A 13,010-nucleotide genomic window follows, 5' to 3' on the forward strand; every position below is an offset into this window, starting at 1 on the left:
ATTATAAATATGTAGCTTGGCCATTCATCTTCTCCTTGGAAAGGATGTGGAATAGTTTTGAAAAAAATGGAATAAATGGAATGAATGTCTGTGAGTTCATAATCAGACATTCCAGTCACTGACGTCTGTGGCTTTTCTTTCAATCTTTTAAAATATTTTGTTAACAAATGGCTCAATGGATTAGAAGGGCGTATTGTGTAATATAGTCATTAAAAATGTATTTTCTGAAATCAGACCAACCAAGTTCAAGTAATTGTTCTGCTCAATATGTCTGTGACCTAGGATTATTTACTCAACTTTTCTGTTCCATATCTGATTTTCATTTTATACTATAGAATGATTTCTTTATCACTGTTTCTATGTTCTGTATCTATTTCCATTTTCTGAACTTTGATACAATAATCTCTAACATACCTCACAAGGCTGTTGGAGCATTTCATGAGAGAATGCATGTTTTCACTCACCGTGTTCCTTGTAGGTTGTAAACTCCATGTAGTTAGCTGCTGTGGCCATTTTTAAAGTCCTTTCAAGTGTCTTTCCCTGTATTTTGCCAAAATACTGTATAGATTATTGCTTTCTATGTTGATGATTCAGAAATTTACATTATGTTGCTTTGGGGTGTGTGTGCACAACTTTTTTTTTTTGAAATAATACTTCGAAAGTTTGGAAAATCTCTGAGATATTATTGAAACCAGAACAAATGAAATATTGAATGGTCTGATAACCCAAAAGACCACTATTTTTTCCACATATCACCCCCCTGCCGACCCCCTTTGGTGGATTTTAAAGGTTTGAATACAGCTAGGCAGTTCTGAATGCACCATGAGTTTTGTCATTCTTCTTACTGTTAGGTTTCTGGACTATGGCCAAGCTATAAAAATAGTTTAGACATGAGTGAAGTGATGGAGTCACTCATAGGGTATAGCCTTGTTGTCCACGCTTCCCAAAATGGGAGGTTGCAAAAATCAGGGAAATAATTCAGAGGGGGATGCTGGACCCTCTCTTCATTAAAAGAAAAAAAAATGCAGGAACAAAAGGTAGTCTGACTCCTGGGGACATTAGCCATTTGTATTCTCAGTTAGATATAAATAATAGAACTTTACATTTCTTAGTACTTGGATGTTGTGAGCTAAGGAAAGCCAAGAACCATAAAAAGAAAAAAGAAAGAAAATCACAGCATAGAAAATGTTGTTTCTTAAAAATTAACAAAGGTTAATCCTTGTTCTGTGTTTGGATTCTTGCCTATGACACACTGTTATTCTCACTTTTTCTCTCTTGAAGTTTGATCATTCATTCGGGAAATAATATCCTTTTATTTTGTCCCATGCAGTTCTTGCAAATGATGAGTACTTTATAAGTAGATAATTTTAATACGAATTGAAGTATTTGTCAGTATAGATGCTGTTACAACCACTGCAAGTACATTGAAGTATATTGAATATGTATTTAATTTAAAATAGTAAATTATTTTATTTGAAATAGGTGACTGCGGTCCCTTCTATCTCTAAAAACAGTGAAATTTGAAGCTATTTTCTAAATGCACAATTTAAGTGCATCATTACAGAGAGCTACAACAATTCTCATGTGAAGGATCAACACAGAGCAAATTTAACTGTGTATTGTGAGAGTCAATGGCACTTAAACCTAGATAGAGATATTGCAGTCTTTAATTAAATAGGCCCTGGTACTTCTATGCCCAAATATCTTTCTGAGTCAGCCAGACCGCAAAGTACATGTACTACATTTATCCATGCCACTTGAAAAGATCTTCCAACTATTGTTCTGGTAATTAGGCTTATATTTAGCAAATTTACCTGATCATAAAGCTTAAACAAGGTAATACTTCCGGTCACATACAGGAAAAATTCCCTAAATGTCAGTTAATAATGGCATAGGTTAGAGTGCCATTTAGCAATTTTCTCCATAGGAGTTAACAAAAGGTACTGTAAAATTTTGTATTCAAATAAATAAATTCACGTATTTGTTTTCCAAATAAAAGATACCATTTTTCTCTTAATTCAGTATTTACTCTACAAATTCAATTATACACTATACCTTGAAAAGCTAATCTCCAGCAAATCCTCTAAGAGTACCCATTTGTCTGCTATGATGTCCCTGATTTTTTTTTCCCTGGTTCATATTTCAAGAGTTCATGATGGACATTTGCTCTACAGCCTCTCAGGGAGTTCTTCACAGCTCTGTCTGCCTGCCTGCCATTCATAATGCTTAAAGAATTTTGGACTGAAAAAGCATCTTCTTTTATCAGGTCCCAAGTAGCCACCTCTTTACAAAACTAGTTGCTCAAAAATGCTGGTTGATGACATGAAAAGACTTATTGAAATGCATGCTGGGATTCTAGAAGACAATTAATAAAACAAGATAATCGTTAAATTTAATTTCATTCTTCTGTAAAAGTCACCTCATTAGAAAGCTTGTGAATAATTCCCAGACAATGCTAACAATAAACCACTTGTATTAATTGTACAGTGCTTATCAAGAAGGAATAAAAGCCAATGAATCCCTAAAGAATCACATGATTAAACTATAGCTGCTGTGTCTAATTATGATTATTATAACACCATTTTGAAATAATTTATTTAAATATTGTTTGTTCCATTGGGCTGAAAGTGATATTTTAACAAAATTTAACAAATAAATGGCATTGTATAAAAATATAGTTAATAAATACTTGAGGAGGTCATTACATTACATTTGGAACCTGAGAGGATTCTCAAGAATATACCAGAGGGCCTGGGAAGGGTGAGAAGAAAAAAAAAAAATGAGATCTAATACTGTAGTAAAAGAACATGCTTATGTCAGAGGTCCTGACTTGTTTTTTCCAATGAAGTCTTTTGGGCAAAACTGCTCGTCCAATTCTTTTCTCCGCCTCCCACTCTTTACTTACTGTCTGTGGCTTATTCTGTGATTGTGTATGTGTGTGTGTATAAAACTTAGGTCCTAAATTACAATATGTTCCTGTTGACACGTTACTAAATGCTAGTTTTTCTACAAAAAAACTGGATGAACAATTTTGCAATTGCTTTTATCCACATTTTATTCATTTGCCAAACACCTAAATCACAAATTTGAATGTAATGATAAATACATAATAGAAATAAATTAACATTTAAAAATAAAATAGTACTTCAGTTCATTTCTCACCTATTATGAAAAACAGTTCATGTATATTTCACATATTTCAAACACATATTAGTCTTTCTCCCAACTGAAATAAATCTGTACTCTAAATTGGATTTTTGCTTCAAAGTAGTCTTTTTTTTTTTCCTATTTCAAATAGGATGTATTTCAAAACAAAATTTCAGGGGTCACTAAAATTCCATCTAGTGAAAATAATAATATTTCCACTAATTATTCATTAAGGGACATTTATCTCTTCTTTTCTCTTGAATATATGTACTTTGACTCTCTCATTTTGTGGATCAAGCCCATACCACAAAGACAAAGAGGAAAAAAAGAGAGATAAAATATTTGATTCAGTAGCATAATATGATTATCTTCTCTAGTTACAAATAAATGATTATTCATTTCAAGATAGTCTGTGAGAATACACTTATATGCCATTTTCCTATTAAAAAGTAGATTTTTGGGGGTAAAACCTAGAGAAAGAAGAGTGACAGCTGAGGTTGGGAATTATTTTATTCCAAGATAATGCTCATTAATAGGAGGTTACTTTAAGTGAGTACTGACAATATTAATTTTTCCTGCTAACTATCAAATATTTAATCCTTTAAAATTAATGCCTATAGGACTTTCTTTCTTTTTGCCTAGTGAATTTGCGAATAAATACATGCTAAAAGGTACACTGTTCCTCATGTTTTATTATGCATTGACACATGCACATGTTATGAAATGCTAAAGAATATTACAATTTTTTGTCAGGTTTGCCTTCTCAGTGAATTCAGTGGACCTAGAACTTCTAAAAGTTTATATTGCTTTTGCTGAAACTTATAATGAAGTTATCCAATTATGGCATCCTCTAAAATACAGGAAGTTCCTTCAGGTTATACCTTACCAAGGTCATGAGATGTAGAATTTTGGATTTAAAAAAATATGTTTAAAAATGTGTAAATAGACGTCCATTATTTCTTCAGAAATAATTTGCATTCCTTTTCTGAGATCATTGTGCTGTAAAGTCCTAGAAAGAACTGAAAAGCAAGAAGGCAGAAATTCCAAAAAGATCCTTCTAGAAGTAGTTAGTAACAACTAAGAGAGATTACTCAAAAGATAACGGATCAAATACTAAAGTTATATACATGTGCTTATTTTTCTGATAACCCCACTGAAGTATTTCTGAAGTATACTGGCAGTTAATTTTCATAACAATTTATGGTAGCGTCTACTAAACCACATCCTGAGGGCATTCATCACAACTGATATTGAAATGGTCTAGCAGCGAAGCTCCAGGGGACTCCTTCTGAAGCCATCAGTGTCCCCGAATGCTGGAGATTTGTTTTAAATGCCAACAAAATGACCAAGTCTAATGCAACACAGTAACTAGTCAAATATTTTCTGTAACTTTGTCAATAGACCCAAATTTACAGCAAATGAATCAAATGAATTTTCATGTAGGGTAACATCAAAATATTAGCCTTAGATATATAAAATTAAAGCCTTACAGGTCTTTGTACACATTTGTCACACAAAAAATCTGTTTTTCTATCCTTCTACATTAAAGTAATACCTTTTTAATTGAAAAATAACTGATGTATAATATTTTATTAGTTTCAGATTTATGATAGAGTGATTTGATATTTGTATGCATTTCTATATGGTCACCACAATAAATCAAATTTATTGTGTCACCATGCACAGTTGTTATGCTCTACATTACATCCCCATGTCTTATTCATTTTATACTGGAAGATTGCATGTCTTAACCCCTTTCTCCTGTGTTGTCCATCTAGCAACAATCACTTTATCTCTATAAGTCTGTTTGTTTTATTTGTTCATTCCATATATAAGTGAAGTCAGTATTTTTCTTTCTCTGACTTATTTCACTTAGCAAAATACCCTGTAGGTCCACCCAAGTTGTGGCAAATGTCAAGTTTCACTCTTTTTTGTGGCTGAGTAATATTCCATTATATACATACATAGAGAGATATAAGCATCTTCTGGATCCATTCATCTGTCATGGACATTTATGTTGCTTTCATATCTTCACTGTTATAAAAAATGGTTCAGTGTATACATGGCTGTGTGTGTCTTTTCAAATTAGTGTTTTGTTTTCTTCAGATAAATATCTAGAAATGGAGTTGTGTATCATATTGTAATTCTAATTTTGCATTTTTGAGGAATCTTCGTATTGCTTTCCATAGTGGCTATATGCCAATTTACATTCCCACAAAGAGTGCACAAGGGTTCCATTTTCTCCACATCCTGGCCAACACTTATTTCTTGTCTTTTGATGATAGCTATATTGACAGGTGTGAGGTGATACCGCATTGTGGTTTTGATTTAAAATCTCCGGATGGTTAGTGATGATGAGTATCTCTTCATATGCCTGCTGGACATCTATATGTCTTCTTTGGAAAAATGTCTATTCAGATCCCCTGCCCAATTTTTAATTCGATGTGTTTTTCTGATATTGAGGTTTTTAGTCTTTGTATATTTTGGATGTTAATCCCTTGTCAGAGATATCATCTATAATATCTTCTCCCATTCAATAGGTTGTCTTACCATTTTGTTGATGGTTTCTTTGTTCAAAAGCTTTTTATTTGATGTAGCCCTATTTGTTTACTTTTGCTTTTGCTGTCCTTGCCTGAGGAGGGAGATCAAAACAAATATATATATAATTAAGACCAATGTCAAAAAGCTTCCTTATTATGTTTTCTTCTAGAAGATTTATGGTTTCACGTATTACGTTCAAGTCTTTAACTCATTTCAAAGTTATTTTTGTGGATTGTATAAGGTAGTGGTCCAGCTTTATCCTTTGGCATACAGCTGCCAGTTTTCCTGATACCATTTATTGAAAAGATTGTCTTCTCTCCATTGTATTTTCTTGTCTCTTTCATCATAGATTAATTAAACATATAAGTGTGGATTTATTTCTAGGCTCTTTATTGTGCTCCATTGATCTATGTGTTTTTGTGGTAGTGTCATACTGTTTAAAATACAATAGATTTAGTATAGTTTGAAAACCAGGAGCTGATACCTTCAGTTTTGTTCTTCTTTCTCAGTCTTGCTTTGGCTAAATGGGGTCTGTTGTGGTACTATACAAATTTAAGGATTATTTGTTACAGTTCTTTAAAATACACCATTGTAATTTTGATAGGTATTGCACTGAATCTGTATATTGTTTTGGATAGTATGGGCATTTGAACATGAATTCCTCTAATCCAAGAGCACAATATACCTTTCCCTTTATCTGTGTCATCTTTAATTTCTTTCATCAGTGTCTTGCAGTTTTCAGAGTACAGGTCTTTCACCTCCTTAATTAAATTTATTCCTAAGTGTCTTATTATTGTTGATGTAATGATAAATGGGATTATTTTCTTATTTTATCTTTATGCCAGTTTATTATTAGTGTGTAGAAATGTAACACAGTGTGTAGGAATGTAACATATAGTGTGTAGAAATGTAACAGTTTTCCATATATTGGTTTTGTGTCCTGCAACTTGACTGAATCCATTTATTAGTTATAACAGTTTTTGGGTGGGAACTTTAGGGTTTTCTATATATAGTATCATGTCATCTGCAAATAGAGATAGTTTTACTTCTTCCTTTCCATTTTGGATACTTTTATTTACTTTTCTTGCCTGATTGCTATAGCTATGACTTCCAATACTATGTTGAATAAAACTGGTGAAAGTTGGCAACCCTGTCTTGTTTCTGATCTTAGAGGGAAAGTTTTAACTTTTCTGCATTGAATATGATGCTAGCTGTGGGCTTGTCCTACAAGGCCTTTATTATTTTGAAGTCTCTTCTCTCTAAATCCACTTTGTTGGAAGTTTTTATCATGAATGGATGTTGAATTTTTTCGAATGCTTTTTCTGCTTCTATTGATCATTTGATTTTTATTCTTTGATTTGTTAATGTGGTATATCACATTGATTGATTTACAGATGTTAAATCATCCTTGCATTCCTGCAATAAATCTCACTTGATCATGATGTGTGATCTTTTTAATGTATTGTTGAATTTGGTTTGCTAGCATTTTGTTGGAGATTTTTGCATCTCTGTTTATCAGGGATATTGGTCTGTGATTTCCTTTTTTTTAAATACTATCTTCATTTGCTTTAGGTATCAGGATAGTGCTAGACTCTTAGAATGAGCTTGGAAATGTTCCTTACTCTTCAATTTCTTGGACTAGTTGAGAAGCACCAAATGCTTGTTAGAATTCTCCTATGAAGCTATGTTGTCCTAGACTTTGGTTTCTTGGGAGTTATTTTGATTATTGATTCAATTTCATGAGTCTTTAGATTTGCTATTTCTTCCTCATTCATTCTTATAAGTTTGTATGTTTCTAGGAATTTATCCTTTTCTTCTCAGTTGTCCAAATTGTTGGAATGCAATTGTTTGTAGTAGTCCTTTGTATTTCTGAAATATTGGGTGTAACTTCTCTTTCATTCTGATTTTCTCTTATTTGGGCATTCTCTTCTTTTCTTGATTAGTCTTGCTAAAGATCTAACTTTAGGCTTTGTTATTCTTTTCTTAGCTCTAGGATTTTAGGTAATATTGTTTATTTGAGATTTTTCTTGTTTCTTGAAGTAGGCTATATCTATAAACCTCCCTCTTAAAACTGCATTTGCTATGTTCTCAGGCTTTTGCAGAGTTGTGTTTTTATTTTCATTTATCTTAAGCATTTTTTATTTCTTCTAATTTCTTCATTTATCCATTGGTTGTGTAGTAGCATGTTGTTTAGTCTCCCTGTGTTTGTGTTTTTTCTAGTTCTTTTTCTTATAGTTAATTTCTAATTTCATATTGTTAAGTTCAGGAAAGATGATTGATATGACTTCAGTCTTCTTAAACTTACTGAGACTTGTTTTGTGGCCTAATATGTTATATATTTTGGAGAATGTTGCATTTACACTTGAGAAGAATGTGTATTCTGCTGGATTTGGATGTAATGTCCTATATATATCTATTGGGTTCATCGGGTCTCGTGTATCATTCAAGGTCAATGTTTCCTGATAAATTTTCTGTCTGGATGATCCATCCATTCATGTAAACTGTATGTTACAGTCCCCTACTATTACTGTACTACTATCAGTTCCTTCCTTTCTGTCTGTTAATATTTGCTTTATATATTTAGGTGCTTCCTATCTTGGGTACATAAGTGTTTTGTAGTGTTGTATCTTCATGTTGAATTGATCCTTTTATTATATGTAATGCCCTTCTTTGTTTTGTTACAATCTTTGTTTTAAAGTCAATTTTCTTGGATATAAATATTGCTACAACAGATTTCTTTTTGTTTTGATTTGCATGGAATATACTTTTTTTTTAAATTTTATTTTGGTATCATTAATCTACAATTATATGAAGGACATTATGTTTACTAGGTTTGCCCCTTCACCAAGTCCCCCCAACATACCCATTCACAGTCACTGTCCATCAACATAGTAAGATGCTGTAAAATCACTACTTGTCTTCTCTGTGTTGCACAGCCCTCCCCGTGCCCCACCCCACTATACATGTTAATCACAATGCCCCTTTCTTTTTCCCGCCCTTATTCCTCCCTACCCACCCATCATCCCCAGTCCCTTTCCCTTTGGCAACTGTTAGTCCATTCTTGGGTTGTGTGATTCTACTGCTGTTTTGTTCCTTCAGTTTTCTTTTGTTCTTATACTCCACATATGAGTGAACTCATTTGGTATTTGTCTTTCTCCGCCTGGCTTATTTCACTGAGCATAATACCCTCTAGCTCCATCCACATTGTTGCAAATGGTAGGATCTGTTTTTCTCTTATAGCTGAGTAATATTCCATTGTGTATATGTATCACATCTTCTTTATCCATTCATCTACTGATGGACATTTAGGTTGCTTCCATATCTTGGCTATTGTAAATAGTGCAGCTATAAACATAGGGGTGCATCTGCCTTTTTCAAACTGGAGTGCTGCATTCATGGGGTGAATTCTTAGAAGTGGAATTCCTGGGTCAAATAGTATTTCTATTTTGAGCATTTTGAGGAACCACCATACTGCTTTCCACAATGGTTGAACTAATTTACATTCCCACCAGCAGTGTAGGAGGGTTCCTCTTTCTCCACAACCTTGCCAACATTTGTTGTTGTTTGTCTTTTGGATGATAGCCATCCTTACTGGTGTGAGATGATACCTCATTGTGGTTTTAATTTGCATTTCTCTGATGACAAGCGATGTGGAGCATCTTTTCACGTGTCTGTTGGCCATCTGAATTTCTTCTTTAGAGAACTATCTATTCAGCTCCTCTGCCCATTTTTTAATTGGATTATTTGCTTTTTGTTTGTTGAGGTGTGTGTGCTCTTTATATATTTTGGATGTCAACCCTTTATCGGATCTGTCATTTATGAATATATTCTCCCATACTGTAGGTTACCTTTTTAATCTATTGATGGTGTCCTTTGATGTACAGAAGCTTTTCAGCTTGATATAGTCCCATTTGTTCATTTTTGCTTTTGTTTCCCTTGCCCGGGGAGATATGCTTAAGAAGAGGTCACTCATGTTTATGTCTAAGAGATATCTGCCTATGTTTTTTTCAAAGAGTTTTATGGTTTCATGATTTACATTCAAGTCTTTGATCCATTTCGAATTTACTTTTGTGTATGGAGTTAGACAGTGATCCAGTTTCATTCTCTTCCATGTAACTGTCCAGTTCTGCAAGCACCATCTGTTGAAGAGACTGTCATTTCCCAATTGCATGTAAATTGCCCCTTTATTGAATATTAGTTGACCATATATGTTTGGGTTAATGTTTGGAGTCTCTATTCTGTTCCATTGGTCTGTGGCTCTGTTCTTGTGCCAGTACCAAATTGTCTTGATTACTGTGGCTTTGTAGTAGAGCTTGAAGTTGGGGAGTGAGATCCCCCACACTTTATTCTTCCTTCTCAGGATTGCTTTAGATATTTGGGGTCTTTGGTGTTTCCATATGAATTTTTGAACTATTTGTTACAGTTCATTGAAGAATGTTGCTGGTAGTTTGATAGGGATTGCATCAAATCTGTATATTGCTTTGGGCAGGATTGCCATTTTGACGATATTAATTCTTCCTAGCCAGGAGCATTGGATGAGTTTCCATTTGTTAGTGACCTCTTTAATTTCTCTTAAGAGTGTCTTATAGTTTTCAGGGTATAGGTCTTTCACTTCCTTGGTTAGGTTTATTCCTAGGTATTTTATTCTTTTTGATGCTATTGTGAATAGAATTGTCTTCCTGATTTCTCTTTCTCTTAGTTCATTGTAGGTGTACAGGAAAGCCACAGATTTCTGTGTGTTAATTTTGTATCCTGCAACTTTGCTCTAGTCATTTCAGAGTGGAGTCTTTAGGTTTTTTATGTACAATATCATGTCAACTGCAAATAGTGACAGTTTGACTTCTTCCTCACCAATCTGGATTCCTTGTATTTCTTTGTTTTGTCTAATTGCCGTGGCTAGGACGTCCAGTACTATGTTGAATAACAGTGGGGAGAGTGGGCATCCCTGTCTAGTTCCCGATCTCAGAGGAAAAGCTTTCAGCTTCTCACTGTTCAGTATGATGTTGTCTGTGGGTTTATCATATATGGCCTTTATTATGTTGAGTTACTTGCCCTCTATACCCATTTTGCTGAGAATTTTTATCATGAATATATGTTGAATTTTGTCGAATGCTTTTTCAGCATCTATGGAGATGATCATGCAGTTTTTGTCCTTCTTTTTGTTGTTGTGGTGGATGATGTTGATGCATTTTTGAATGTTGTACCATCCTTGCATCCCTGGGATGAATCCCACTTGGTCATGGTGTATGATCCTTTTGATGCATTTTTGAATTCGGTTTGCTAATATTTTGTTGAGTATTTTTGCATCTACATTCATCAGGGATATTGGTCTGTAGTTTTCTTTTTTGGTGGGGTCTTTGCCTGGTTTTCGTATTAGGGTGATGTTGGCTTCATAGAATGAGTTTAGCAGTATTCCCTCCTCTTCTATTTTTTGGAAAACTTTAAGGAGAATGGGCATTATGTCTTCTCTGTATGTCTTATAAAATTCCGAGGTAAATCCATCTGGCCTGGGGTTTTGTTCTTTGGTAGTTTTTTGATTACCTCTTCAATTTTGTTGCTGGTAATTGGTCTGTTTAGATTTTCTGTTTCTTTCTGGGTCAGTCTTGGAAGGTTTTATTTTTCTAGGAAGTTGTCCATTTCTCCTAGGTTTCCCAGCTTGTTAGCATATAGGTTTTCATAGTATTCTCTAATAATTCTTTGTATTTCTGTGGGGTCCGTTGTGATTTTTTCCTTTATCGTTTCTGATTCTGTTGATGTGTGTTGACTCTCTTTTACTCTTAATAAGTCTGGCTAGAGGCTTATCTATTTTGTTTATTTTCTTGAAGAACCAGCTCTTGGTTTCATTGATTTTCGCTATTGTTTTATTCTTCTCAATTTTATTTATTTTTTCTCTGATTTTTATTGTGTCCCTCCTTCTGCTGACCTTAGGCCTCATCTGTTCTTCTTTTTCCAGTTTCGATAATTGTGACATTAGACCATTCATTTGGGATTGTTCCTCCTTCTTTAAATATGCCTGGATTGCTATATACTTTCCTCTTAAGACTGCTTTTGCTGTGTCCCACAGTAGTTGGGGCTTTGTGTTGTTGTTGTCATTTGTCTCCATATATTGCTGGATCTCCATTTTAATTTGGTTATTGATGCATTGATTATTTAGGAGCGTGTTGTTAAGCCTCCATGTGTTTGTGAGCTTTTTTGCTTTCTTTGTACAATTTATTTCTAGTTTTATGCCTTTGTGGTCTGAAAAGTTGGTTGGTAGGATTTCAATCTTTTTTAATTTACTGAGGATCTTTGTGTGGCCTAGTATGTGGTCTATTCTGGAGAATGTTCCATGTGCACTTGAGAAGAATGTGTATCCTGTTGCTTTTGGAGGTAGAGTTCTGTAGATGTCTATTAGGTCCATCTGTTCTAGTGTGTTGTTCAGTGCCTCTGTGTCCTTACTTATTTTCTGTCTGGTGGATCTGTCCTTTGGAGTGAGTGGTGTGTTGAAGTCTCCCAAAATTAATGCATTGCATTCTATTTCTTCCTTTAATTCTGTTAGTATTTGTTTCAGGTATGTTGGTGCTCCTGTATTGGGAGCATATATATTTATAATGGTTATATCCTCTTGTTGGACTGAGCCCTTCATCATTATGTAATGTCCTTCTTTATCTTTTGTTACCTTCTTTATTTTGAAGTCTATTTTGTCTGATAGTAGTATTGCAACACCTGCTTTTTTCTCTCTGTTTGCATGAAATATCTTTTTCCATCCCTTGACTTTAAGTCTGTGCATGTCTTTGGGTTTGAGGTGACTCTCTTGTAAGCAGCATATGGATGGGTCTTGCTTTTTTATCCATTCTATTACTCTGTGTCTTTTGATTGGTGCATTCAGTCCATTTACATTTAGGGTGATTATTGAAAGGTATGTACTTATTGCCATTGCAGGCTCTAAGTTTGTGGTTAGCAAAGGTTCAATGTTAGCTTCTTTACTATCTTACTGTCTAACTTAACTTGCTTATTGAACTATTATAAACACGGTCTGATGATTCTTTATTTCTCTCCCTTCTTATTCCTCCTCCTCCCTTCTTCATATGTTGGGTGTTTTGTTGTGTGCTCTTTTTAGGAGTGCTCCCATCTAGAGCAGTCCCTGTAAAATGCCCTGTAGAGGTGGTTTGTGGGAGGCAAATTCCCTCAACTTTTGCTTGTCTGGGAATTATTTAATCCCTCCCTCAAATTTAAATGATATTCTTGCTGGATATAGTATTCTTGGTTCGAGGTCCTTCTGTTTCATTGCATTAAGTATATCATGCCATTCTCTTCTGGCCTGTAGGGTTTCTGTTTTGAAG

The sequence above is a fragment of the Manis pentadactyla genome, chromosome 10 (assembly GCF_030020395.1).
Source record: "Manis pentadactyla isolate mManPen7 chromosome 10, mManPen7.hap1, whole genome shotgun sequence".
NCBI lineage: Eukaryota > Metazoa > Chordata > Mammalia > Pholidota > Manidae > Manis > Manis pentadactyla.